This window comes from Leptonychotes weddellii, chromosome 1 (genome assembly GCF_054177405.1).
Source record: "Leptonychotes weddellii isolate Sample4059 chromosome 1, ASM5417740v2, whole genome shotgun sequence".
NCBI lineage: Eukaryota > Metazoa > Chordata > Mammalia > Carnivora > Phocidae > Leptonychotes > Leptonychotes weddellii.
In genome coordinates this window covers 48,103,924-48,131,580 of record NC_138369.1, presented here as the reverse complement: position 1 = coordinate 48,131,580, position 27,657 = coordinate 48,103,924, and the positions used below count along the sequence as shown (strand labels likewise).

General features: G+C 54.3%; 1 long non-coding RNA gene across 1 annotated transcript; it reads left to right on the top strand.

Moving 5' to 3' along the window:
• Positions 1-370: 370 nt before the first annotated feature.
• LOC145721955 (uncharacterized) lies at positions 371-27,657 on the top strand. Its single transcript, XR_014145991.1, has 3 exons — positions 371-1,514; positions 27,229-27,335; positions 27,532-27,657. It is a non-coding gene; the product is annotated as an uncharacterized LOC145721955 (long non-coding RNA).

Sequence of the window (27,657 nt, the reverse complement as noted above, 5' to 3'; positions counted from 1 at the left end):
CTTAGCTCTAGCACCCGGCCGGCACATCCTCGCACAACTGTGTTTGCAGATGAGGAAAGGGGGCGCAGGGAGGGTCTGTCTCCCAGCTGGGGTGTGCTCCCCGGCTCACCCCAGAGCCTGGCGCTGAGCCACTTCATGTGCTCCATCTTTGGGTGCCCCGTGGGGCGTGACCTCCCCCTTCTGGAAGGTGGGGGAGTGGAGGGTTTGCACAACAGGGGCCTTCTGGCTAGGCTGTTTCTGGGACTTCACACCCCTTTTCCGACTCGAGTGTGCCGTGGCCTTGGAGCTCTGGCGAAGGTGTCACACACAAGGAGGGAGGGGTTCCTGCTGCCTTCTGGGACCCGGGAGCCAGTGCGCGCAGCCTGCTGGTCGTCTCGGTAACCGATACCCAGGCGGCTAGACAAAGTTATGGTGTGTGGCTGGGAGGCTATTTTGTCTAATATGCAAAAAGGCCTTTGGAAATTCCTGGAGCCCATCTGGTCCTAGTTACGCCACAATATTGCTGTTTCTTCAACTCACAGACAAGGGAACACTTTTATTTCTCCTTTCGGAGCTCAGGAATGTGCCTTAAATGCAGCCTGCAGCCGCCCGTTTGGTTCCCAGAGTTCCTTGATCGTGTGTCAGACCCATCATCCCTTTAAATGCCCACCGCTCCTTCCCCTCGGCTCCCCCCACCCCAGACAACCCGTCCGAATCCTGAGGGTACCATGGGGAGGGCTGAGGCCTCAGAGGTGGGCCTGCCTGGCTTTGCGATGTGCCCCTAACGTCTGTGCCTTCTTGTCCGTGGAACCAGAGACAGGAACTCCGGAGACGTGAACAAGGGCCTGGCTTGTGCAAGGCACTTGGTAAGTGCAGGTTTTCCAATTAGCTCCATGAATTGGAGAAAGTTCCTTGACCGAATACAGGTGCTGCTAGCCTCTGTAAAATGGGGTCTGTAACTCTAAGGGATGTCGATAAGCTTTCCTTTTCTGCCTGGCACCTCTCCACCCACTGAGGCTGCCCCAGGAACCAGAAGGCAAAACGAAGAGAGACTCTGCATCTACAGCAGCTTTGACGAGTCCAGGCAGGGCTGCCCAGGCGCGTCTCCCTGAGCTGGACTATGTGTGTGTTTCTTCTCCGGACTTCTGGTCCCCGTGGGTCCCTTGGGGCTCCTGCGGGCTGCAGCGTCCAGAGGCTGGGTGCGGCTGCTCTGTGCACTCTTGCTGACACATGGCCTTCCCATCCTGGGCTGGCTGACCACCGGCTGCTACTCTGGTTTGGGGCAGCCGGCATCCTCCTCCCTTCCTTGGGGAGCTCCCACTCCTCCATCCCAGGCTGTAACAGTCACAGTGCCCTGCCCCAAAGGTGGAATGTGATGAAAATTCAGATCCTCCTCATCCAGCCCCCTCCTTCCAGGCCAGGGCAGGGCTGTATTTCCCCGCCCTCTGAAGTTGGATGTAGCCCTGAACTTGCTTTATGAACTGTGAGCTCAGGGGCTCGTGTATCTCCTGGGTGGAAGCTTTCTGAGCCAGTGGGTGAGTTTCACGACCCTTTGTCATGGTGACGGTGGGAGCATGTTTTGAGCCATAGCATCTCTTAGTCTGGGTCCCTGAAAGCCCAAGGTAAGTAGAGCCTCCACTCAAACAGGGGGTGGACGTTCAGTGTGAGTGAGAAATAAACCTTTGTTCTTTAAGGTTTTGGGTGGCTTGTTAGGAGCATTAACCTTGCGCACTCTGACTGACACATATCCCCTTTCCATGGTCACAGAGGTGGTTTAGTGATGCAATGTTACTCAAACTGGACCAGAATCCTTACCTAGACTTTTTTATTTTGGGGGATGAGTGGGGAAGGGACCTTGTTTCTTGAGTTATAGAGCAGTCATATTTTGACCACAAAGATAGAGCCCATCTAAGGTATGAAAGTGCAAAACGGAGGCAGAAAAAGGTAAAATGCGGTGGAGAAAGAGAATTCTGCCATGAAGAGCTGTACGAGTTGTGCACTACACAATTCTACAGAGTGCTATTTACCCAGTTGTCACGATATATTTGTTTATTCACCAGGACAATTTCCCAGCAGATGGCAGTCAAGTGTCTTGAGGAAATGGAACCTTTCTCTACTTGGCACAAATGTACTATGCAGGCTAAAAGCCATGCTGTGTCGAGACCCCAATCTCAGTCCTTGAGTCCCCAGAGCTTCCTGAACTTGAGTACTTGGTAGAGTTGATTCTCTTGATAAATTCCCTTTGCTGCTAAACTGTGCTCACAACAGAATCATTGACACTCTAGGCACCAACAAGAGGCATCAAGCTCATTTTCCACTTTTCAGAGCAGACCTGAAGTGCTCTTAGCAATAAGAGTCCAACAACGAGAGGACACAGAGCAACCCTTAAAAGCAGGCTCACCGGCACCAACGACGCAGCAGGTGGAGGCCGTTCGTGTAGGTGCAGGTAACCCTTCCCCTCTCAATAAGCACCCGGATTCTTACTCTACCATGCTGTGGCCTGAAAATGGTTTGTAGTGGTAAATTTTTTTTCAGAGACACAGAGAAGACATTGTGTAGACTTCATCTCCTCTTAAATGGTTAAATTATAACTGTGTTGTTGCTTAAAAGGACAGACCAAAATTATCCAGAGAGTTCACATATGTGTGGCTTAAGCTAGATAAATAATGCATCATTGTAAAAGAAAGGATGGTGTCCAGTGAGGTCCAGGCCCCCTGCTATTCCCAGCGCAGGGGGAGGCTGCCCCTCCAGCCGGGGCCCTGATCCCACGCTGCCCTGATCCCACGCTGCCCTGCGCACGATAGCTCACTCCCATGACCCTAATGCCAGGAGTTTCCAGGACAGGTTTAGGGGAGGCGGTGGGCTCTGGCGTCAGATGATCTGGGGTGGGGTCCTGGCGCTCGCTGCCTTTTCTAGCTGGATGACGCTAGATAAGTGCTCTTCCCTGTGGAGCCTCAGTTGCCACTTCTCGAAAATGGGAATGCTGACACCCACCCGAGGGGCTGCTGGGAGGGTCAGGTGGCATGGGAAACACCAGCGTGTAGTGGGTGCTCAGTGCACAGCGACGCGCCGGGTGGCTTTCTTGTCACGGCTCACCCCGTTGTCTGCGGCCCCTGCCAGACGGTGCAGGGGGCAGGGATCAGGTCTGCTCTCCCAGGGCCTGTGGGCACCCAGTAGGTGCTCCATAAACACTCTGTCATTGTTGCAGTTGTGAGGGAAATTGGCCGGTGCCTTTTGGGGCTGTGGGGGAAACAGGCCAGGAACTGTGTTTGACAGGCCAGGCTAGAGACCCGCTTCCTCATCCCACTTCTGGGAGCGGTGGGGCTCCAGTGTCCCCTCTGCCTCCGTGGGGGCCCCATCCCACTCCTGCGTGAGTGCCCCCCTTCCCGACTCCCCTCCAGGCCCGTCTCAGGTCTCCCAGTGAGCCCTCGGCAGGACCTAGAGAAGGGAGCCCCCAGGCCTCGCCAGCAGCCCTGGGCCAACACAATTGTTTTTCCGTCAGGAGCTCCAGGGAGCTGCTGACAGCCAGGCTGGGGGGCTCGGGGTGAGGTGCCAGTGAGTGTAGGAGGAGCCAAATTCACTCTCTCCACCCACGGAGTAGCACTGGGGTAAACTGGACGGCACTTCCCTTTGACCTTGGGTGAATGACTTAGCCCTGGTCTCAGTTTCTTCATCTGTAAAATGGAGATCGTATCAGCACCTCTTTCTCAGCCGAGCAGTGAGGAATGAATAAGTGGGCTCATGCAAAGCACTCAGAACAAAGCCTGGCATGTAGCGAACGCTGCAGAAATGAGTTGCCATGATTATTATGATTGTAAGTCATTCCTGCCAGACTTCTAGTCTGAACTCTGGCCCTCAGCTGCAATGACAAGGGTCTGTCTGTCATTTCCCATCTCCGAGCCTCAGTGCCCGTGTGTGCTGGAGGCTATGAGCCTGTGTGAGGTCCCCTGTCCGGGAACTGCACCAACCCCCTCCTCCCCCCGCCCTGCAGGGCATGGGTCACCTGATCTCTGGGAGGACCTGCCAACCCCATCAGCCCCAGAAACAGTAGACCTTGGGCCCCGGGCTATTGCCATGTCCGTCCCCCTTTGCATAGGAATGAATATGGAGGCCTGAGAGGGACAGGGCTAGCTGCTGAGCAGATGTCAGGTCCAGCGTAGCTGAGGTGTGGTCAGGCAGGTTCCCTTGGGCCCAGCTACGGGAACAAACCGTCCTAACTCGTCTGGCTGTCGTCCCTTGCAGACAGCAGTCATCAGCCCCAGCCTCACCCGCCCCTTGGCTCCCCTGGCTCCTTGGCCTGCGCAGTCCCTGCTGATGGAGGTCGTGCTAGGTGAGCAGGGGTAGGCCCTGCTGCTCCGAGGCCCTCCATCCCTCACCTCCACCTGAAAACCAGGGGCCGGAGCTCTTGTTCTCTGAGTGCCCTTCCTACCCAAGACCTTGGAGACAGAGGACAGGAGGCATGGCATCACAAGGGGCCAACACTGGGCACCAGGAGTCACTCAGGACTTCACACCCCTGATGGCATGTGGGAGGCAGAAACGGAATGTACATATCCAGCAGTGGGGGCGTCTCCCCTACCATAGCCCCAGCCTTCCCACCTCCTCCACCGCCCCCCTGCCCTGACTCAGAGTGGGTCTGGGCTGAGGAGAGCCGTTCCTGGGCTGTGTCGATGGACCACATTCCCCAGAACGGGGCAGGGTTGCAGAGCAAGCCACAGGGGCCCCTGGGAAAGGGAGGGAGATTTATAACATTGGCTCGGGATGCCGGTCCTGGCCAGGCAGATCCTGGGGAGGCAGACCCTTGTCCATGTGGGGCCCCATCACGGTCTGCTGGAACCAGGAGGAGCAATAGGGCCCAGCCTTCTAGGCAGCAAGGGAAATTGAGACAGCAGCCCAGTTATAGGGCCTGATGAACATGATCCACCCAGGAGGTGGCTACTGTGTGGACACTCAGGCCCCACGGTCCTTGTGAATGCAGGGCTCAAGGCCATTGACTTCTAACCCTACCTGCTGATGGAAAGGAGACTTCTGCCCTCTCCATCCCTGGTCAGGTCAGGCCCAGACCCCAAACAAGGAAAGGCTGCCTTGAGGGGCATTTGAGATTGGGTCCTGGTTTCGAATCCTACCTACCCCACTTCTTGGCTTTGTGACCTTGGGCAAGGCCCTTTTCCTCTCTGAGTTCCCATTTCCTCTTCTGCAGATAAGACAGTAATGCCCCCAAGATATGAAAATTGGCCACCGTGTATACCAAAGATCCAGTATGCAGTTGGGGCTCCGTGCCTCTGTCCTCCTCCACCTTCCCTTCTCAATCTAGGGGGTCTGAGGAAGCAGGCGTGGGTGATGTTTGCTCTGGCATGGGTTCCCAAGTCCCTGGCAACCTCTAGGCCAGGCCTCAGCTGCCTTTCCCAGACGATGCCAGCCCAGGGACAGATTCTCTGCCCATGGGAACTTGGGTCCATCCCAGGAGCATGGGCCAGATGGTGGGAAGGAGAGAGGGCAGGGTGGAGGCTTGGCCAGGGCTCTGCCAAGGTCTCCTGGTCACAGGTTGGAGAACAGACCCTGCCTGCAGAGTCCAGCGCCAGGGGCTGGCAGCCAGGGTCCAGCGCAAACAGTGGTGCTCCCCACCAAGAGCTGGAAATGGGAGCCTGGGGAAGCCTGCAGGCGGTGAACAAATATTTTCCCAAAGGATGCTTGGAACAAAGCTCATTCGGGGAGCTCCCTATGGTGGCTGGACCTGTGGAATGCTGGGTGGGAGGAGGGAGGCGGCATCTGCTGACAGTGAAGAGAGGGTGTCCAGCAGGGGTTGGCAGTCAGACCGCAGAGCCAGGGGGCTGGGACGGGGCATCCGGGCCTAGGGCCAAGGCTCCAGCGGCCCGAGCTCCCTCTCTGGGAGGGCTGGAAAAACTCAGCAGGCCCCAGTGCTACATCTCAGCATGCCTCTGCGCACGCTAGAAGAAAGTGTTCCCTCAGCAGACGCTGCCGGCATGCTCCGGCTTGGGGATCCCAGTATCACTACACACAGCAGCCCTGGGCCGTCCTCAGGGCTGGTGCGACCCTTCCTGAGGCTGGCCCTGGAGTGGCAGCCTCCTTGGTGGGGGGTGGGGGAGGCTGGATCACAGTGCCCCTGAGGATTTGTGCCCCAAGTCCCTTCCTCCCTCACCAGTAACTTTAGGCCTGGCGGTGGGGGTCAGGTGACCTTTCTCTCTTAAACACCCTGGCCCCAGCCTGCTGGAGGTCCTGCCCTGGGGTCCCGTAGCAGCAGGGTTAGACTGTTTACAGAAGCTTGTGGTGACTTAGGACAAGAGGGAAGCGTGCGTGGAGCGTCACCAGAGGGAGACCATGGAGCTCACTGTGCAATGACCTGTAGCGACCCCGCTGTCCCAGATATCTGCGGGCTCAGGCTGAGGCTGCACCAACTCTTGCAAGCATCTTCACCCCATGCTCCCTAGCCTCCCTCCCTCCTTGTAGATTTCCCTGAGCACTGCAGAGACACCCCCTCCCCTCTTTTCTTCCCCCCCACCTCAGGCTGGGGAGGTCTCTGAGGGGCACCCCCTATCTTTGTAGCTTGAGCTTTGCAGAGATGTGGAGAGTCCCCTGCTCTTCTGGGCCTCTGTTTTCTTTCTTTTTTTTTTTTTTTAAAGATTTATTTATTCATTTGGGAGAGCGAGAATGAGAGAGAGTACATGAGAGGGGGGAGGGTCAGAGGGAGAAGCAGGCTCCTCGCTGAGCAGGGAGCCTGATGCGGGACTCGATCCCGGGACTCCAGGATCATGACCTGAGCCGAAGGCAGTTGCTTAACCAACTGAGCCACCCAGGCGCCCCTGGGCCTCTGTTTTCTCAACTCTGGCTCTTTCCAGGCTGTTCCTGGGACTTCTTATTAGATTGTGAGGCGGGCTGCAGGAACAGCTGAGTGGCCCACTGGCCAGGTGGGGACAGAGCTGTGTCCCTCCTCTGGGAGGCCCCTGTCTTCCAAGCATTCCTTCCCACCCATTAAAGAGCTTTGCAAAAATGCAAAATAGTGCTTCTCTTCTCATTTGCTTTTTTGTTTCAAAAAAGTAGCTGTTTTTCACGAAAATGTGTTGTTTCTTATTTTAAAGAATAAATATCTTAACAATTTTTCCATTTTAGTTTCTAATACAGTAAAGATTGATATTTATAACTCACACAAACTAAAATTCTTTGAATTTCTCAATGATATTTAAGAGTGTAAAGGATAGGGTTGCCAGATAAGTACGTCCTTCACGTATGTGAAGTACGTCCTATCTGATATTTGGGACATACTTATACTAAAAAGATTATTTGTTATTTATCTGAAATCCAAACTGAACTGGGCATTCTGTATTTTTATCTCTGTACCAAACCTGGCAACTCTATTAAAAGATCCTGAGAATGAAATATTTGAGGACCCCTGGTATAATATACCACTAAGTGTTATACCGGGTCATAATTCCGAGATTGAGGGAGAGCACTAGTTCGGTGTACCTGGGGACACAGTGACATTGGGTGAGCCGTGGAGGGGAGAGAGCTCAGACAGAAAGGCTCTGTGAGTACCAGGGCCTGGGGCCTGGGCCAGGGTTGGGGTGCTGGAGTCACAGCAAAGGAGGGAGGGGGACATGGTCTCCTGTCACCTTCAGATCTGTTCTGGAAGGTAGAACGTTTCTAGATCCAAGAAGTGGGGCTCAGGGCAGCTCAGGAACTAGCCCAGATTGGTGCAGTTCGTGTGTGGCCATCAGGAGCAAACCCCCTCGGGCGTGACACCAAAGCCCACGCTTGGCCTTTCTAGCATCTTCCCCAGCTGCAGGACAAGGGCAGGCCAGCACAGGGCCTGCTTGGTGGTAGAGGCAGGACAGGAAACCTCCCTCCTCCCGGGCTTTGGGGAGCCTGTGATTGGGGCCAGGGTTGCGGGGCCTTGGAACAAAGGCCGTTTGTGAGCGGGGGGGGGCAGATCTCAGGCTGGCCCTGTCTGCAAGTGGCAAGAGGGTCATCAGTCTGGCAGCGCAGGCAGGGGTTAATCCAAGCTGCATGCCGAGCGTGGAATTCCTGCTGGAGTGGGGGCTTGGCTCCGGATCGCATCTCCGCATCCTGCTGGATTGGGGGCTTGGCTCTGGATCGCATCTCCGCATCTCCGTGGTGGTGTGTTCATGGCCAGCAGGCCCTGGGGGAGTGAGAGAGGGACTCTGAGGAGTATCTTTCTGGGACCACGGGGGGCAGAGCTGGAAACGTTCTCATCCTCAGACACTTACTTCCCCTGGGGCCAACCCTGCCACTCAGATCAGGGGGCCGGTGGTTGCCCGGGACAGAGTCAGGGGAGGATCCAGTTGATATGATGCCTACCAGGTGGGCTGAGAGAAAGGACCAAGGTTCCAGCCACAGACCTGCCTCGGTGGTCAGAGCGCTAGGTGGGGCCGCAGGGGAAACCCTCCCTCGCAGCTGATGACATGCCAGGGCCATGATGGACCAAGGGCAGGAGATGGGACCAGTTTCTCCTGGGGACAGCCCACAGGGGGTGTATCGGCTGTGCATGATTTAAATCCGTCATAAACCCCACCAAAAGGCAGTCTGCTTTTTATTAGCACCAGGCTCTGGAAATTCTAAAAAAGGATCAGTGATAAAAATACTCCTCCCTGTTGTGAACGACTGCCGTAGATAATGTTAAGTTTTAATAATACAGATGCGTGCTTCAAATTAGCATGTTTTGCTGATGTACAAACGCCCACTACGTGGTCACCCAGACACGGGGGGCTCAACGATAAGCATGTTTGGAGGGTGAGTTTGTGATGGTTTGGAAGCCTTCGGGCAATTTAAAATGCAGTTAGCATCTCTGACCGCCTGTAGAACCACCTACTCTCATGTTGGGAAGTGGATTTGAAATAATCAATAATTGCACAGTGATTATAAAGATGGAAGGAGTAGAACTTGACCTACTTCGGTTCTTTCTGCGGGACCACATGGAGTTTTTATGTAGGCTTAAAATTTAATCCAGTGAAAAATATGCAAACTCTGAGTGAAATGCTTTTTGCTTGGAAAGTGCACATTTTTGTTCATTCATAAAATATTACATTTTGTGATTACTACTGGAAATAAGTTTGTCATGGAGAGACAGGGCTCTTGAACACCGATCCTGTCTGAGTGTCCGACACGCTAGGTCAGCCACTGGGTCAAAGCAACCACAGTAAGAGCTGAATTGGGTCTGAGAAATGAAATCCTGCAGAAGGTGACTTTAAACCCCAGGTCAGAGGAGGAGGTGAGGCTGGGCTGGGGAGGGCTGTTCTGAAGGCACAGCTGAAGTAGGAGTAGGTAAGAGGTCCCAAGCTGAGGCTGTGGATGGCCAGGTTCCAGATGGTGCCCAGATAGAGCTGGGGCAGGTGTGACTGGGACGAGTTTACCAGAAACTACTATACTCCCACTTTCTACACATCATATCTCCATTAATATGACCCTTGGGTGCTTCTGCTTGGTGGACAGCCCTACCACTCTGGGGCTAACAAATGATGACTGTTCTGCCAAGCCCTAACTCCTTCATTCTTTCTCTGCACTAAATTCTGCTAAGGGCAGAACAGGATGGAAGAGGGGGCCTAAGGGCAGTGAGCAAGCCCTGACTGAATGCCACCCTCCCCCCCGGCACCCTCTCTGCTACCCTCTGCGGACAGGACTCCTCTGGGGCTTCCTACCCTGCTCTTCTTCAACCCTTTCCCTCTAGTTTCTTCTTGGATGGCTTCACCGTCCTGTCCCCAAGGCTCTGTCTCCATCCTCTCCATTTTCCCACCAAGATCTGGAAATTTCTCTCAATCCTACATGTTCCTTTACCCTCTCTCTCTTAGAAACCCCAAACCTGATTCTGGTCCAGAGCACTCCCCGGAGCTCCAACCCTGCTCCTGGACAGAGCCCTGATGGACAGTTATACTCAGCACGTCCATCCTAGGCTCACCGTTGCTCCCCTCTCTTCTCCTCCTGGATGTCCCCAGTCACCATGCTCAGCCAGTTCTTCCTCTGTCATGGCTGTCCAGTGTCTCACCTCTCCAGCCTCCAGCCCCCGCCCCTGCCCTGGGCCTGGTCACTATTATCATTCCTGCCTGCTCCATGCACTCTACCCACTGGCCCCCATTCCTCACCCTAAGCACCACTTCCAACACAATCCTATTGGGCTCACTGGCGATTTACTGAGGTCTTGCTGCATACTCATCTCTGGGCTGGACTCCATGAAGAATCCACAGGGCAAATAAAAACCCCATCCCCTCCCTGAGGGTCTCACCAACAGTCAAGTAAGGAGAGCCAGCCCAGCCCACCCTCTCTCCACCCATCTCTCCTCCTTCCTTCCCTCCTTCTGTCCCTCCAGCCACCTCTCCCTTGCTCCATCCCCCTTCCCATGCCTTTACCTCCCTCCATCCACCTCCCTCCATCTTTCTACCTATTCTGCTCTCCATCCTCCCTTCCATCCTTCCATCTCTCCTTCCATCTACCCCTCTAGTCACTTTTTTATTCATTTTGCCCCATTTTGTGCCAGGCCCAAAGCTGGTCCTGGGGGCTCACACATGACTCAGGTATGGTCTCAGGGAGAAGGGACAGTAAGAAAACATGGTGGTCAGAGCTTTGAGAAAGGACACACGGGGCCAGGGGACCGATGTCTGAGCTGGGTTCTGGAGGCTGAGTAGGAGTTTACCAGGGAAAAAGGTGAGGGAACGGCATCAAAGCAGAGGAAATAGTATTTGCAAAGGCAAAAGGTATGAATGGTGTGGTGTGCCCCATCTGCACAGTCTAGCCAAAGGGACAGATGTGTAGGGGATGAGGCAGAGGGGTAAGGGGGGGTGCTGAGCCAGCTCATGGGGGCCTTGAAGGCCAACCTGATGCAGTCAGACTCCATCCTCAAGGCTGCGGCTGAGGCCGATTTCTAGGCAGGGAAATTCTGCGGGCAGGTGCATGTTTCCAGAAGAGCCTTCTTATGGTCAGTGTCTGGGCAGATCAGAGGGGTGCCAGGCAGGGGCAAGACAAAGTGAGGGTGGGCACAGGTTCCAGGTAAACTGGGGAGAGACGGTAGAGCAGGAGAATGGGGACACAAGCAAAAGGGCCACACTCATCCTGTCTGCGAAGGACTAGTTGTAGGGCTGGGCAGATGGTAGTGGGGACCCAGGAGCGAAGGGGGATGAGGGTGGGGTGCACAGGTTAGTCACCGTGTCTCTCTCCGAGCATCCAGTCACCACATACACAGTTAAGTTTTCATTCAGTGTCTGTGATGCAGCCCGGGTTCAAGTCCTGGCTCAGCCACTTAAACTCTGCCTTACTTTCCTCAGCTGTAAAGTGGGAAGACAGCTCCCCAGCCAAGGGCTCCCCAGCTCACCAGGTGTTTAGGGGCCCCGGGGAGGGAGGGAGGGGCTTTGGAGAACCATGCAGACCCTGAGGGCACAGGCCCTGGCTAAGGGGGCAGCTGCTCGGCTCCAGCTATGGGAGCCCAGACCAGACCAGACCCTCTGACTTTCCAAGAGAAGCCAGAAATACAGATCTTGCAATGTCCTGCTTTTCAAAATATCCTCTCAGACAGCAAAAAATGCATCTGTGGCCCAAATCTGGGTTGTTGTGAAGATTAGCTGGGTCATGCCAGTGAGTGCCTCTTCTCTCCCTCTTCTGCCCTCCCTCCGTCCTTCCTCTTCTCGAACACAAGCCTCAGCTCTTCTGTGCTACGTCTCCTCCCCCTGTCCCAGCGTCTGAGCTGGGTGCTGGGGGGCCCAGAATACTAGGGGTGGAGGCAGTGTGTCTTTGTGCAGAAAGGAGCAAAAATGTATAGACCCCAAACAATCGAAAGCAGGGTCTCAAATGGATCTTCATACACTCATTTTCACGGCGCCATTATTCACAACAGCTAAACGGTGGAAGCGACTCGAGTGTCCATCGACAGATGAGCGAATCAACAAAGCAGACATACAATAGAATGTTCTTCTGCCTTTAAAAAGAAGGAAATTGTGAACCATGCTACAACATGGATGGACCTTGGGGACATCATGCTCAGTACAAGTAATCAATCGCAAAAGGACAAATCCTGAGTGATTCCATTTATATGAGGTTCCCTAGAGTTGTCAAATTTGTAGAGACAGAAAGCAAGCCGGTAGCTGCCAGGGGCTGGGGGGAGGAGGGAACAGGGTGTTAGTGTTTCATGGGGACAGAGTTTCAGTTTAGGAAGATGAAAAAGTCTGGAGACGGATGGTGGGGACGGTCGTACAACAGTGTGAATGTACTTGGCACTCAACCGCATGCTCAAACATGGGTAATATGGTCAATTCTGTGTTATGGGTATTTTACTGCAATTATTTTAAAGAAGTGGCAGTGATATTCATGTGGGGGAGGGCAAGGCAGCCCAGGTAGGCGGGCGTGGTGTCGCTGGGGCCCTTCCTGCCTGTTCCCAAACCTCTGGGGCATCTCTCTCTGCAGCAAGATGAGGGCTCTGCACAGCCAACGAGCACATTTAGTCCCACTGGGACAGGGACCCGGTGCCATCCTGCGACTGCCGCACACGGTCCTGGGCCTGGCATGGGAGGTGCTGAGGGATGCTTGTTGCCTGGAGGAGTGAGTTGGTATCAAAATGAGGCAGACACGTTCAGCTCAGGCTCATCTGTTTCCACCTTCAATTTTCTGCAGAAATTGAATTTCTGTATCATATATCGAAATTGATGTGTATATGTATGCTCTATCAGATTAAGGAAGCTCCTTTCCACTCCTAGTTTTTGAGATGTCGATTTTATGAAATACTTTTTTTTCCTGTACCTATTGAGACGATCATATATGATTTTTCTCCTTTCACTTACTTACGTGATGAATGAAATGACTTGCTCTTTCAGAGTTAAGCCAAACTCGTGGTGCGGGATAAATCATACTTGCATGCAATGCGTTATCTTTCTAGAGATGGCTAGATTTGGTTTATTTAGGTTTGTTCAGGATTTTTGCCTCTGTGTCTCTGGATGAGACTGGCCTGTGCTTTACCTTTCTCATCCTTGGGGGAAATCTATTTCGCAGCACACCCCTGCCCCGGGCCATGCTCACCAGCTCAGGCCTTGAAGTTGGACAGGACTCCGAGACTGAGTGCCCTGGGTGGGGCCCAGGGAGGGCATGAGCCCATCTGTGCAGCCTCGAGGGCTCTGGAGGTGGGACTTTTGTGATGTGTGAGGTTGGTGGCCACCGGCAAAGTCACTGAGGGGGTAGAGAGACACACACCCACCCCTCCTAGTCTGCACAGTGGGCCGGGGTCTGGGGTGGTGGATGGGGACAGGGTTTGGGGGCAGAGCCTAGAGTGCTCAGACAGGAAAAGTCAAGTTCAGGCCACTGTGGACTTAAAATCTCCTCCCCTCCCCATCTCTTCCCTCCAGATCTGGATGAGGCCTGTGGCCCTGGACAGGGTGGGGAGGGTGTGGTCTGTCTTCCCTGCTTTCCCCGCCCTCTTTTGCAATCCAGCCCAGGGAGGCTGGAGGTTGCAGGGAGGACGGCCAGCCTCTCTGAGTCCATCCCTGTTGCCTCTTGGGCTGCACTGGCGGACCCTCAATGTCAGCAGCATCCTTCGTGTGGCTTCCTTCCCCACTAGCACGTTCCTGGGCATATGTGATCCTTCCTGAAGCACAAGGGGAGCCTTCTCAGGGGGAGCCCCATCCGCAAAGAGCCCCTGGCCCCAGTTGGATGCCTTCCCCCCTGCTCATTTCCTGCCCCCAGCAGGGTGCCCTGCTGCTGTGCTACCCCCATAGCCAGGCATCCCCTTAGGGCAAGGAACTGGCAAGGCCGTCCACACCTGGCCCCCTATCGTGGTGACCATCAGTGGGCCCTGGCACGCAGCCCCCATGGCTGCCCCCTGCCCTGCCCCATCTCACCCATTCTCTTCTCCCCTGCACACACAGCCCAGGCCTCAGGGCTCCTGGTCCACTGTAAGACATGACATCCAAACTGAGCGTGAGGTGCCCATCTCCCCTCCTTGCAGATCTATTCAATCCCTTAGCGATTTGGCTTTTGAAGGGGCTTTACTTTGTTTTTTGGGGAGAAGTGAAGCTTGGCTCTTGCCCCATGAGCAACAGTTCACCCCCCTCCTCCTGGTGGTCCATATATGCAGATTGATGGGGTGGGGCACAAGGGTTGCTGGGGTGATGGCTGGAGCTGCAGGCTGAATCTGTCCCCCACTGGCTTCTGGCTTTCTTTAAAAGGTGGGCTTTGGGGTCTTCTTTGTTTTCAGCTCTGGGTCCTGGTCACTAGTTCCTGCTAAAGCAAAAGTCTCAGCACCCAGGGCTACTGACGGGCTCAGATGAGCGGGTGACTTGCCCACGGTCACATGGGGGGTTCTCATCAGATCTGGGACTGGCTTCCCTCCTCTGGGTTCCCAGACAGGGACAATGCCTCCATCATTCCCTCTTGTCCTGACATTTAGGGATACAAAAGATGACCCGGGGCAAGGATTTGAGTACAAGTGGTTTATTTGCGAGATGCTTCCAGGAAACAGAGTGACCATGTGAGGCAGGGGAAGGAAAAGGAAGAAAGCCCACAAAGGGTATGTTCATGAAAGAGTCACCGTTGGTGGCAATTGGGGCTCAAGCCAACAGGGGACTCTGTCGGGACTGTGCAGGGCACACCTCAGAATTGCCCTGCACGGGCCGAGGAAGCTGGGCTGTCCTGCCCCTTATTGGTTGAGGCTGCTGCTGGGGGCATTCACAGCATGGTGACTCGGGGCTGTCCCGAAGGCCAGGTGCCCTCCTGCCAACAGAAGCCACCCGCGTGTGCAGCGTGACCGCGGAGGCTTCAGTGACCTCCTGCAGGGGGTGACGGGTGACGGGCAGGGCACGGCTATGCCTGCCACAGGACCGCTCTCTAGCCATCCTTTTAGAGTCTTAATAAAAACAAAACCAGACCGGGGGCGGGGACATCATAGCTTTTACCACAGAGCTCTGTCTTTTATTAACTCCTTATGCCTCGATCCTAAGTGTGTGCCCGTTGGATTTTCACAAATCAAACATAGTCATGAAGCTGGCGCTCAGATCAAGAAGCAGAACCCAGCCGGCCACCTGAAAATCGCCTCGGTGCCCCGCTTCTGGTCACAACCTCCCTGAGGGGACCTGCTCCTAACTTCTAACAGCAAGAGATTAGTTTTGCCTGTTTAATTTTTTTTTGTTTTTTAAAAAGATTTTATTTATTTATTCATGAGAGGCAGAGAGAGAGAGAGGCAGAGGCAGAAGCAGGCTCCCTGCCGAGCAGGGAACCCAATGCGGGGATCGATCCCAGGACCCCGGGATCATGACCTGAGCCGAAGGCAGACGCTTAACCGACTGAGCCACCCAGGCGCCCTAGTTTTGCCTGTTTTAGAACTTCCTAAAAAATGGACTCCTACGTGTGTAATCTTTTGTGCCCGACTTGCGTTCAGAGCTGTGTTGGTGAGCTCCATCCACGTTGTTGTGTGTGGCCAGAGATGGTTTGTTTGCACTGCTGTGCGGGACTCAGCTGTGTGAACGCACCTTGGCGAGTGTACCCATCCCGCTGCTGCCGGACACCCCAGTGGTTTCCAGTGGGAATTACGAACAGTGCTGCTAGGAACTGTCCTGTCCGGACGTCTGGAGGACACATGCTCTCCTCCTCTTGAGGCAAAACTCAAGAGTGGAATTTCTGGGTCATGGTACATGCATGTGCTCTGCTTTCGTCAATCCCACCAAATAGTTTCCTAAAATGATGGGACCATGTGAAACTCCCACCAGCAGCGGACAAGAATTCCAGTTGCTTCACTTCCTTGCCCACACTTGATCTTTCTATTGTTTTCCTTCTAGACTCCAGTGGGCGAGTGGCCACGGCTTTTTCACACTCTCTGTGGGGGGCCATCCCCCCTCCAGCCCTCACACCCACATTTCAAAGATGAGAAAACTAGAGGCTCAGAGAGGGGCGTCCCTCGCCCCACATCACACAGCTTGCGGGTGGCAGGCTGGGAACTTGAGTCAGAGTTCTCTGCAGGAGGCCTTCTGCTGGCTGGCACGCAGGCTGGGTGGAGGGAGCCGGGGGTGGAGACTCAGCAGATTTCCAGATGTGAAGTGTGAGCGGGTTGGGGCCTCCTCCTCCCCTGAAGCTGTCCCACAGGCCGGGGATGACATCCTGTCCCTGTCCGTTCTCTGACGTGTTGAGGGGAAGCCGTACTGCGCTGTGTGTTCTTGCAGGGAGACGCCCCGCCGGCCCACCTTGACTGCCCACCAGGAGAGGCAGAGGGCTGACAAGCGTGTGGAGAGTGCGCTGTGGTGTCCCTCAGGGCAGTGAGCGGTGCAGTCAGGCTGCCCACGTGTGCTCCAGTCTCTGCCTGTCCTGGCGCAGCCCAGGGCTCGTGACCGTGACCTCCAAGCCTCCCGAGTTCCTCATGTGTTCAAAGGGCCTGGTGGCGATGCCTGCCCAGAGGGTCGCCGTGAGCCTTGCATGAGATGAGAAAGGGGCACACTTCCATGGCTCCCTCGGCCCCCAGGGGAGACTCCGACGAGTGCAGCGAGCAGGGAGGGGGGCGGTGGGAGGGGAGCTCTCCTCAGAGCCTGTGGCATCCGGCACTCTGGGCAGGGCCTGAAGTTGAGAGGGGCGCTGGGATGCTGCCGCACGCCCACCCCCTCCTCCCACGTGTTGGCATGTGGTTTTGTTCAGCTGGAGCCAAGCTGTTGGGGGGGAGTTTCCGTGAAAGAGCCTGGGAACAAGGCCCCTTTGTCTGGCCTGGGGTCTGCCAGCTCCCTGGGCCTGAAATTGTAGGTCAGACCCCAGGCTGGCCATCCAGGGGCAATAGTGATGGGAAGAAGGCCGGGGCTCCCCTCTTTTAGATGGGAAAACTGAGACAGAGAAGATAAGAGACTTGTCTAGGAAGCTCAGTCTGTCAGCTAGAAGCCAGGTCCCCTCCTCCACCCTAACCTTGGATCCTAGTGGTCCCTGGGTCCCCTCCAGGGTCTGTGTTGGTGCAGCCACTTCTCTTCAAGTGCCATGCTGCCCCTGACATCCCTCCCTCCTTCTCCCTCTTCTAGAGTTTTAGAGAGCTGGCTGACGGCTGCCACATTCCCAGTTACCAGGAATGTGAGCCTGCAAAAGTCGCTGTCTTGGCCCTCAGGGAGTTTGTTGTCCAGTTTACAGCACAGGAGTGCTGACCCTGAGACAGAGTGAGCAGGCACTGTGGCCCTACAGTCTGGGTGGGGGTGGGGAGAAACCAGGAGGGCTCCCAGGAGGAGGTGATGTTTTAGCTGAGACTTGAAGGCTGAGAAAGAAGCAGCCGGGCAAGGAAAGGGGGGTCAGTGGGGAGAGGCAGGGGCTTTCTGGCAGGGCCCCAGCAGGAGCAGGAGCAGGAGCAGAAGCTGCAAGGTTGCAGAGGCAGAGTTCAGGCAAGCAAGTGGAAGAGGGGAGGGGAGAATGTGAGAAGAGAGTGTCAGGAAACACCTCCTATCAAGAATGGAGACGCAGATGGGAGCCAAACCACTGTAGGGCCTCGCTGGCCAGGCTGCTGGGCGTGAGCTTTACTCCGAGGCCCGTCGGGAGTCACAGAAGGGCTTAAAGGCGGGGAGTCACATGGCCAGACTGTGCTTTAGAAATCAGTGATTTCCAAGAAGAAAGCAATGTTTTCAGGGGCAAAAGCCATAAGCAGAACTTTCATAAAAGAGGAGAGGCAGACGGCCGAAAAGCGTAGGTCAAGATGCCCATCCCGGTTAGTGACAAGGGGCACGGAAATTCAAACTGCCCGGAGATACCATTTCACACCTACTGTGGGGCAAACGTCAACAAACGTTTTCGGGGAGGTGCAGAGTCAGCTGCAGCCGGTAGGACGGCTACAAACACCGAAACAAGGGTTTGGCACGAGCCGGGGGACTTGAACATGTGCACACCCTATGACTCAGCACTCCCTCTCCCGGCCGCTGGGCCTGGAGGACTAAAACAGATGCCACAGGCAGACTGGTGCAAGGAGAGTCAGAGCAGTACTCTTTGCCATAGGAAAGAAAACCCAGAAAAACAACCTGAATGGCCGTAGACAAGACGGTCCCCGGTGTGAGTCAGCCTGTGGGCTACTATACGGCGCTCAAGAGAAATGAAGGCCAGCTGCAGCACTGTCAGGGTGCTCTCATCCGCCCGACTAGGAACATTGACAGTTGGTCCGCTGACATCCAGTTCAAAAACAGCCCAAACTCAGTAACGATTTGGGGATGCATAAACTGGGGAGACCTTGCAGCTGGGGAGGGGCGCAGGAGAGGATTTCTAGGTCTGGTGGTCCCTGTCTTTCAGAGTCCCCAGTTTCTGGTATGTTCACATAACCCGAATCAGGCTCTGGGCTCTTATCGCATTCTCTCCTGCTGGCTTTGCATTTTTGCAATGGGTGTACCCTGCTTGTCTTATTATTAGTCACCAACCGCAGGCGACGACTTTCCTATCAGACCCACATTGCTTCCACGGTGGTGCTGCGCTTGGCCTCTGGTACCCAGCCTCGTGTGAGTGGATGATGTGTGAGATCCAGGCCTCTCTGGGCTCTCTCATTGGTTGGACTGCCCGGGGGCTCCCGGGGCCGAGAGCCAACCACTGACAAGCTTGATGAAGCCCCCTTGTGACTGTTGGGGCTTTCACAGAGAACATGTTTTAAAAATATGTGCTATTATCTGACAGCATCTGAATCGAATGTAGACAAATCAACGTTAAGTCCAAGGCTGCAAATTCACCCACCCTGTCGGGGCCATTCATGGATTCCTCTCCAGCATCTGGCAACAGCCCTCCGTTTCCATTTAGAAGTTCATCCTACCCCCTCAGGCTTTTAGGGGAGAGCACAGGACCCGGGCTGAGCCAATCTGCATAGCCCATTCCTCTGGCTGCAGTGATTGGTACAGGCCTGGGCACCTGACTTAAGCCCCTCCAATCTGAGAGAACTTTAAGATGAAAGGACTTTAAGGGTTGTAGGCTGGAGCTCCTGGGATGTTTGGTCACCAGAAGAGTGCTTTTGGTGGAAAATGGAGGAGAGGGGAGGAGAGTTGAGGGACAAGGCGAGAGAAACTTGTTCCTGGAGACATTTGAGCACCTGGATCCAGCTATGCTTGAAGTCCATACCTCTACTCTTTTATGGAATTTCCTATCTCCCTTTTCTGGTGTAAGCCTGTTTGAGTCAATGTACTGTGATTTGCAGCAGAAAGTCCAGACCAGCACCCTTCTCCAGCTAATCTGTGGCACCTCCTGAGCCAGAAGCTGGGGAGTCATCCCTGCCCCTCCCTTTCCTGGCTCCCAACATCACATACTCTCCCAGGCCCCTCCCCAGTTGCAAGGCCTCACCAAGTTCATATATCCTCAAATTGTTACTGAGTCCGGGCTGTTTTTGAACCTGATGTAAACAGACATACTGTGAAAGTTCCTATTTGCGTTGGTGAGATACCCACATGAGCGCATAGTCTCTCCTCTCGGTATCTCCACCATCCTACCACTTCCCCGTGCCTCCACGCCCATCTGAACCCCATCATCTCCCACCTGGACTCTACCACCTGCCTCCTCGGGGGCTCCCTTTAAAATCCTCCAGTGGCTCCGCTTGCTCTCAGAATACACACAAAACTCTTCTAGCAGCCCACGACCTGCCGCATCCTCCCCCACAGCCCTTCCTTCAAAGGGCCCCTCAGCTTCCACATCACCCCCCCCTCCCCGCCAGGAGCACGTTCCTTGAGCACTTACTATGTGCCTGGCCCTGCCAAAGTCCTGCCAGCCTATGAACTAATGTAACCCTCATGAAAATTGATGGCACCATTGTCCCCATTTATGGAGAAAGAAATGAGGCCCAGAGAGGTTCGAGCCTCCCCCAGTCATACAGCTAGGACCCCCTAGGACCCCCAGCCTCTGTGGGCTAACCACCACCCCAACACCGCCTCCCCAGCACCGCCTCCTCAGGGTGCTTCTTGCTGTGTGTTGGTGAGGCTGCTGAATTTATATCTGTCTCCTACAAGAGTGTGGGCTCCCTGAGGGCAAGGGGCGTCTGCCTTCCTGCTGGACCCCGGTGCCTGGCACAGAGTGGGTGCTCAGGGAAGATCTGTTGAGTGAGTAATATTAGCCAATGCTCCCTGAGCACTTGCCATGTGTAAGCCGCTTCCTAGGCACTTGCCATGCATTAGCTCATTTAGTCCTCATGATAGCATGTGGCGGTTGGAGGTTATTTTATAGCTAGGAACACCTAGGCATGGAGAGGGAACATCCCCCGGTCACACAGCTAGTAAGTGACAGAGTTGGGATTCGAACTCAGGCAGCGTGGCTCCAGAATCTGTGTTTGTATCCCTGACTGGGGGAATAGATGGATGGACAGACACTGAGAACAGATTCTGATGGGTGGGGGAGCTGGATGAACAGAGATCAGGGGTGTGGAGCCAAGACTGGGCCCTTATCCCGAGCATGTCAGGAGGCCAGGGCTGGACAGATGGAGATGCAGGATTAAGACACACCTCACTGGGGACCTTCTCTGCTTCCTAGGGTCAGAGCCAGCTGGCTGGTGTGCTGCAGAGAGTGTGGGCCCTCCGCCCGCTGCCTTATCTGGGCCTCAGTGAGGCGGATGGAGGGAAGAAGAGGCCTGGCAGGTTCCAGGGAGAACTGCATGGGCTGGAAAGAGACCAGAGGGCAGCTCAGTGTAGATGCCCAGGACAGATGGGCTGGCCTGCTCCCAGTTTCCCGAGCCCTATTGGGTTAGCACAAAGTCAAGGAGTGGGAAGTGGAGAGACTTGGGGGTCTGTATGTGTTGGCACTTTAATAAGTCACTCCAAATAAATATCTCTACTTCGGGTCACATTACCTGAAGTCTAAAGGTTGGAATGTGGAAGGTGAACCATCTCTCTGGGCTGTGCAGACCGCCCCTGAGTCCGGTGCTCAGCCCCGGGCCCAGCCCTGGGAGAGGGACATGCTGCGTTGGCCACAGCGTAGCAGAGGAGCTGGGGTGGCTCTACGTGGAGAACAGCAGCTTCAGGGGGAGGGGGTGGGGAAGCCCTGAATGAGGAGGATCAGGCAAGTCTGGAGCGCCAGGGAGCACGAGTGGAACGGAAGAACGGAGTCACCTCTCAGTGTGCGGAAGACTTTGCTGTCAACACCTACATTTGCCTGAGGATAGATGCACTGCCCTGCCATCCCATAGCTGAGTTCCTGGCTCCTTTGTCTGGGTTCAGCTGGGGCGGGGGAGCCTGGGCTCCTTCCACCCAGGGAAGGGGGTTCTGGGCCCTGTCCCTCTAACATTCTTATGGCCTAGAGGGGCCCACGGGTTTCAGAGTTGGAGGAGGAAACACAGAGCCTGTGGGGCTGGGGCTCCAGGGGAAAAGCTATGGACTGGGATGCCCAGACTGAAGAGCTTGGTACTCCTGGGGGCCATGGGGCTCTCCCCAGCTTCCTGGTGGGAAGGAGAGAGCCTGGATTTGGGTCGAAGCTCAGCTGTCTCTGAGCCTCAGTCTTCTCATCTGTAAAGTGGGCACAGAGTTTAACCTCCAGCATGATGGAGAGGGATGCAAGAGAGATGGATGTAGCTGGGCTTCGTAAACATGTAACACAGTGGCGACTTCAGTTACTATCTTTATCATTGCATGAGTTTAGGCCTGTCAAGGGGTCCAAACTAATTTTGCCAAGACAGGATAGATGTGCAAGGACATTTCTGGGGGAGGGAGCAGGAGAAGGCAGGAGAAACTCAGGCCAGTGCAGCTCAAGCACTTGCTACCAGAGATGGGGAAGTCAGGAGGGTGCAGACGAAGAATCTCAGAATGGGAACAACTCCTGAGAGCATCAGGCAGGACGAGGGGGAGCCCTCAGCCAGCCTCCTGCTGGCGGAAGCCTGGGCAGGTCTTGCTGGAATGATCCTGCTTTAGTAGCCACTGTGGGGAGCAGCTCACTGCGGCCTCAGCAGAAATGCAATGGTAGATCTAGAGGGACGGGCAGCCACTTGTGCTGCCTGAAGCAGGAGATCTGAGTGGTGCATCTTCATGGCAGCCATAATCATCGTTATTCTAAACCTTTTGATACCCGAGGACTGGTTGGGCAAGCCCTGTCAGGTAACCAGAGATTATTTGGAGCCTCAGAGGCCAAGATTTGTTATTGAAGCAGAGGTGTTTTCCCTCCACACATTCCTAGAAGGAGAGGCTTCTAGGAATTACTGGAGATTTCTGCCCCACGGCAAGGCCGTGTGCTGGAGGAGCCAGCCCCCAGCTGTGTGGTGGGATGGGGTGGCCAGGGGCCTTGGGGTTAGATGCGAGGGCGATGATGAACAAAGATGGATGGATGAGTGAATGAAAAAGGAGCTGTAAGGGTCCACCTTAGAATGGGGGAAAGCCTTTCAAAGGACAAAGAAATGCTGGTAGGTTTTTCTACATCACATCTCGCAAGTTCCATATGTAAGAAAATACATCACTAAAGTTAAAACATAAGTGTCTGCTGCACGTACTTGGAAGACAAAGGGCCAACACTCCTACTCTATGAAGAATTGTTAAAAATTGTTGAGCTAAAGGGGCGCCTGGGTGGCTCAGTCCATTGAGCGTCTGACTCTTGGTTTCAGTTCAGGTCATGGTCTCCAGGTCGTGAGATTGAGCCCCGTGTTGGCTGGCGCTCAGTGCGAGTCTGCTTGAGATTCTTTCCCCTCCTCCCTCTCCCCTGATTCCCAAATAAATAAATAAATAAATAAAATCTTTAAAAAAATTGTTGAGCTTAAGACGAACACTTCACGAGTGAAAATGATTGAAGAGTATGTACAGGAGTTCTCAGAAGAAACCCAAGCGGCTAGTAACAATTTAAAAAGATGGTCAACTTCAAATAACAGAATACCATCTTCACCTAACACACTAGCTAAACATCCCTGAGACTGAGGCCACCTGGGGGTGGTGAGCATGTGAAGAACAAGCCCTCTGACACATGACTGGTGCGAGGAAACTTGAACACGTCTCTGGGTGTCCTTGGGCAGTTATATATCAAAAGCACTTAAAAACGTACATGCCCTTTGCCCTTGCAACTTCTTGGAGGTGGACGAGCATCTGAATATATAGATTCAGGGATGTCCTTCAAATCAGTTTTTATAATAAAGGAAACTAGGAATGATCAGTGGGGGATCAGGTAAATCATAGTGATGGTAGACAGTGGAATACTCTGTTGACAGTGATTGTGTGGGTCCGTTATTGATGTAGAAAAATGGTTACAATATATCACATTAAAATGGAGCAGAAAAAGTGTTCATTAGAATTTGACTGTGTGCATTTGCACAGACATACATCCATGCATACATCCATTCACACACATATACATACATATGTCTAGAATGAAAGTGGTTGGAAGAGGTTCTCTTGTGAAGGTAGATTTGCTAGTGTTCAATGTTCTATGTCTATTTTCCCCAACTTATGTATTAAGATCAGAGTCAGCCTCTCCCATTTCACAAATGGGAAAACTGAGGCTCAGAGTGGGCGGGAGCCGTGCTGGGACCAGGCCTCTTGTCCCTGGGCTGCTTTTGCTGTCCTAGGGGCCCCTTTCAACCCCTTAGGGCTTCATTGTGTGGCCTCAGGCAAATCCCTTCCCTCTCTAGGCTGCTCCAGTAGGGAAGGGGCTCTGAGACCCCTCAGCCTAGCTTTCTAGCCCACTGGGGAGATCCCAGCCTCTGAGCTCAGCGCCCCTGGCCCCCTCGCCCTTGCCCCTTGCCAGGAGAGCTGGCTTGAACGGCAAGGCTGAGCCAAGTCTTGTCTAGGGTGACCAGAACTTTTCAGAATTGCCAGAAATTTCATCACACCAGGCAGAGAAATGGGCGGGGGTGAGTCACAAATGAGCAGAGTGAGCCGGGCCTCAGGAGGTAGGGGCTGACCATTCCCAGATGGGAAGCGTCAGGCTGGGCAGCTTTCCTGCAATCAGCAGACAGCTTGGGAAAGTGTGGAGAAGCCCCAGAGTGGAAGAAAACTTGTAATGGTTTTCCCACCTCTTCTCTCCACACACCCCATTCCATGTGCTTCATTCAGCCCCTCCAAACGCTCTGCCAAGGGGTCACCTAGTCCCGGCTCACATACCCGAGGAAGGGGAACAGTGGCCTCACTGCAACGTGCCCCACTCCTTCCTCTGCAAGGGGCAGGGAGAAGCAGGCAGCCTCTGGAGCCAGACTGCTCTGGGCAGGAGCCCTGGCTATGCCGCTGAGCCCGTTTCTTTGTAAAATGGGGGTAATAATATCCAGCATCTCTAGGATTGTTTCAAGTATTAAATGAATGAATGAATCGATATAAGGTGCCTATTCAAACGCTTGGCGCAAGGTGGATGGTTAACAGATATGACTTTATTTTTCATTCCAATCATTGTCCCCTTTATTTAAGACAAAGCGCCTTTGGAGAGAGTCTGGACATCATAAAATCTGATCCCCAACGGCTAACTGACTCCCAGTATCTGAAGCAAGCCTCGGAAGTGCAGGCGCCAGACTACGTAGGTAACATGGCCTCGATGAGACAAATTCCACTGGCCAAGAGTCTTGGGTGCAAGTAATAGAACCCCAACTTAAATTGGCTGAAGCCCCAAAGGGAATGTACTGGCCTTTGTAACTGACAACTCCAGAGGTGGGTTGCCAGGCCAAGCTATAATCAGGTGCTTAAATGTTGTCATCAGAAGGCTGTGTGTCTCTCTCTCCTTTCTGCCCGCTTTCCTCTGAGCTGGTTTCCTTCTCAGCGGGTTTTTCCTAAGAGGGGCTTCCATGCCACAGGCTCATACCCACAGCTGAGGCACGCAGCAGAAGAGGGCCTCTGCCCCAGACTCCGATACAGACAGCCTGCCTTAAAGAAAGATGTTCCTCCCTTCCGTTCCTTCCCTGGATGGATCACTTTAGTGGGGCACACCTGGGCCAGGTGACCGCCCCTGGCCCCCCCCACCCCCAGGAAGGGAGGATCAGCTCCATCAGAACAAAACACATGGACTCAGAATGGAGAGAAGAGGCTTGTGCTCAGGAGGCTCAGGAGGCTGGTAGCTGGTAGCTGGTACAAATGGCAGATACGGATGCAGATGGCACAGGAGTTCACGGAGGGCTCCGGACCATGAGCTCCCGTGGAAGACTGGTGCACACAACGTGTCTACGACTTGCTTACAGAGCATTCGAACCAGCTATTGAAGTGGGATGCTAGTTATTAGTTAGGTGTAGGTTAGGCTGCTGTAAACGAGAGATCCTAAAAGACTATGGCTTAGGCATTTGAGAGTGTATTTCTCTTTCACGGGATGATCCAGGCCAGGTATGGTGCCGCCTCCGTGCTGCTCAGGGGCTCCTTCCTGGAGTGCAAGGGGGCTGCTCGAGCTCGGTGTCCACCACCCGGTCCTCATTCAGCCAGCAGGAAGGGGAAAGGGAAGGGGGAAGGCCACGCCACTTTTGCTCCCATTCAATGGGCTCACACTTCCTACCTGGCTGCCAGCGAGGCTGGGTCTGTGTAAAACGTCTATGGTTGGGGCGCCTGGGTGGCTCAGTGGTTAAGCGTCTGCCTTCGGCTCAGGTCATGATCCCAGGGTCCTGGGATCGAGCCCCACATCGGGCTCCCTGCTCGGCGGGAAGCCTGCTTCTCCCTCTCCCACTCCCCGTGCTTGTGTTCCCTCTCTCTCTGTCTCTCTCTGTTAAATAAATAAAAATAAAAAATCTTAAAAAAACCCACAAACGTCTGTAGTTCTGTTTCTTACGTGAAGAGTGGGGCATGACTAGTAGTTTGTGCTCCACATGGAGCAGTTTTCATGGTGGATGGAAAGGCAAGGAGGTGGGGAAATTCCTGGTGTATAATCAGCTTTTTGCTGGTTGAAGAATAAAGACAGGGATGGAGAACCAGGTGGGGTGCAGACCAGACAGGGCCTGACCTGGGTTCCAAGGACTGATCGCGTGCCCACTGATTGCACACTCCTGTCACATCATCTGCTAGCAGCTTTAGGCCACCCCTTGGGCGTGGAGTGTGTCTGCTGGTGATGTGGCCCACTCCTGGGGGAAGGGATGAGTGGAAGGAGCCAGCACAAACACTGGGGCTCCGGGCCACTCGAGTGGGGAATTCCAAGGACTGGCGTGAAGCATGATGGGCTCCAGGTGGGCACATCTCCTTGGTCTCTTCTTGGTCTTCTTCAGAAGGGCACAGCTGGAAGGAGAAAGACAGAGGGAAGTCCTTGGCAGTACCTTCCAGTCGACTGGGGATGAAAAATATACTGATGTCCCCCCTGCATCCTCTGGAGACTCAGATTTAATCATTCCAGAGTAGAATGTAGACATCAGTATTTCAAAAAAAGTCCCTAGGTGATTCTAAAGGACTACCTTGTTTTTTTATTTTTGTGTGTTTAACTTAAGTAATCTCTACACCCAACGTGGGGCTCCAACTAATGACCCCACGATCAAGAGTCGCCCGTTCCTCCGACTGAGCCAGCCAGGCGCCCCGAGGACTGCCATGTTCTAAAGGTCGAGTCTGGGCGCTGCTGCCCTGGATCTTCATTGGACAGCAGGATGGCAGCTGGAGCCTCCCCCGGGTGAGGAGAGCCTCTGTCTGAAAATCACTACCCATCATCTTTGAATCTCTTTTCTGTATTTGTGGAATTCTCCCTTTTGGCAGTCTGGCTGGGCCCAGACGCCCACTTTCCTAGCTGTCTTTGTGGCCAGTCACGATGGCTGCAGAGGATGCTGAAGGGGAGGCAGGTGCAATGAGTAAGTGGGCCCAGTGCAGAGGAAGGCGTGTCACCTCAGCCCTCAGAAGCAGCAGCAGGAGAAGTCCTGGTGGGGAGTCCCGGGCCCATCATTCACGGAGAGGGCAGCCCCATGCTGTTTGCACCCAGGAGGGCGGGAAGATTTGGGGCACTGCTGCGGGCTCACTTTAGTTTAGACTGTGTGCAATCAACAACAACAAACATTTAATTGAGGGCTCATCTCATGCCGAACTCTGCTCGAAGCATCTTAACTTCAAAACAATCTTGTGAGGCAGGAATTGTTTTATAGATGAGGCCACTGAGGCCAGGGGGTTGAAGCCACTTGCTGAATGTCACCCAGGAGAATGTGGCTTTAAATCAAGTCCATTTGGGGGCATCTGGGCGGCTCAGTTGGTTAAGTGTCTGCCTTTGGCTCAGGTCATGATCTCGGGGTCCTGGGATGGAGCCCGTGTCGGGCTCTCTGCTCAACAGGGAGTCTGTTTCTCCCTCCCACTGCTCTTGCTCTCTCTCTCTCTCAAATAAATAAATAAAATCTTTAAAAAAATAAATAAATCAAGGCCATTTGGCTCCAGAGCTACTGCTCCTAGACCCTACGCTATTGTTATATGGGAGTGTTATTATTATTGTCATTCCCACTTCTCAGATGCCGGGAGAGGTGCGGTGACCTTCCGGAGGCCCCCGAGGGAGGACGCAGACTCGGGAAACGCAGTGAGCCTCCTCCTCCCCAGCCCGGCTGGCCAGGCGGTTCAGGTGTGTTCTGTGCCCACCAGCCCTGGCGCCTTGGTGCCCGGGGGTTGGTGAGATTGTCACTGATGGGAATAACTCCGCTGCCCACTCTGAGCACTGTCTGTGCCTTATCGGCCTGGAACTTCCTCCAACTGTGTCTCGGCCAGGCCCTGGGCCCCAAATTCCTGGTGGGTGATGTGCGCTCTGTCTGTGATAACAGCCCTGGCAGGACTCCGAGGAGTCAGCCGCCTGGGCCACATCTGCAGCTCAGATAACAGGGGACGGGCGAAGTGTCTCCACTTAATTTTGTGAAAGCTGGCCAGACCTTGGGGTCCCCCAGGCTTCA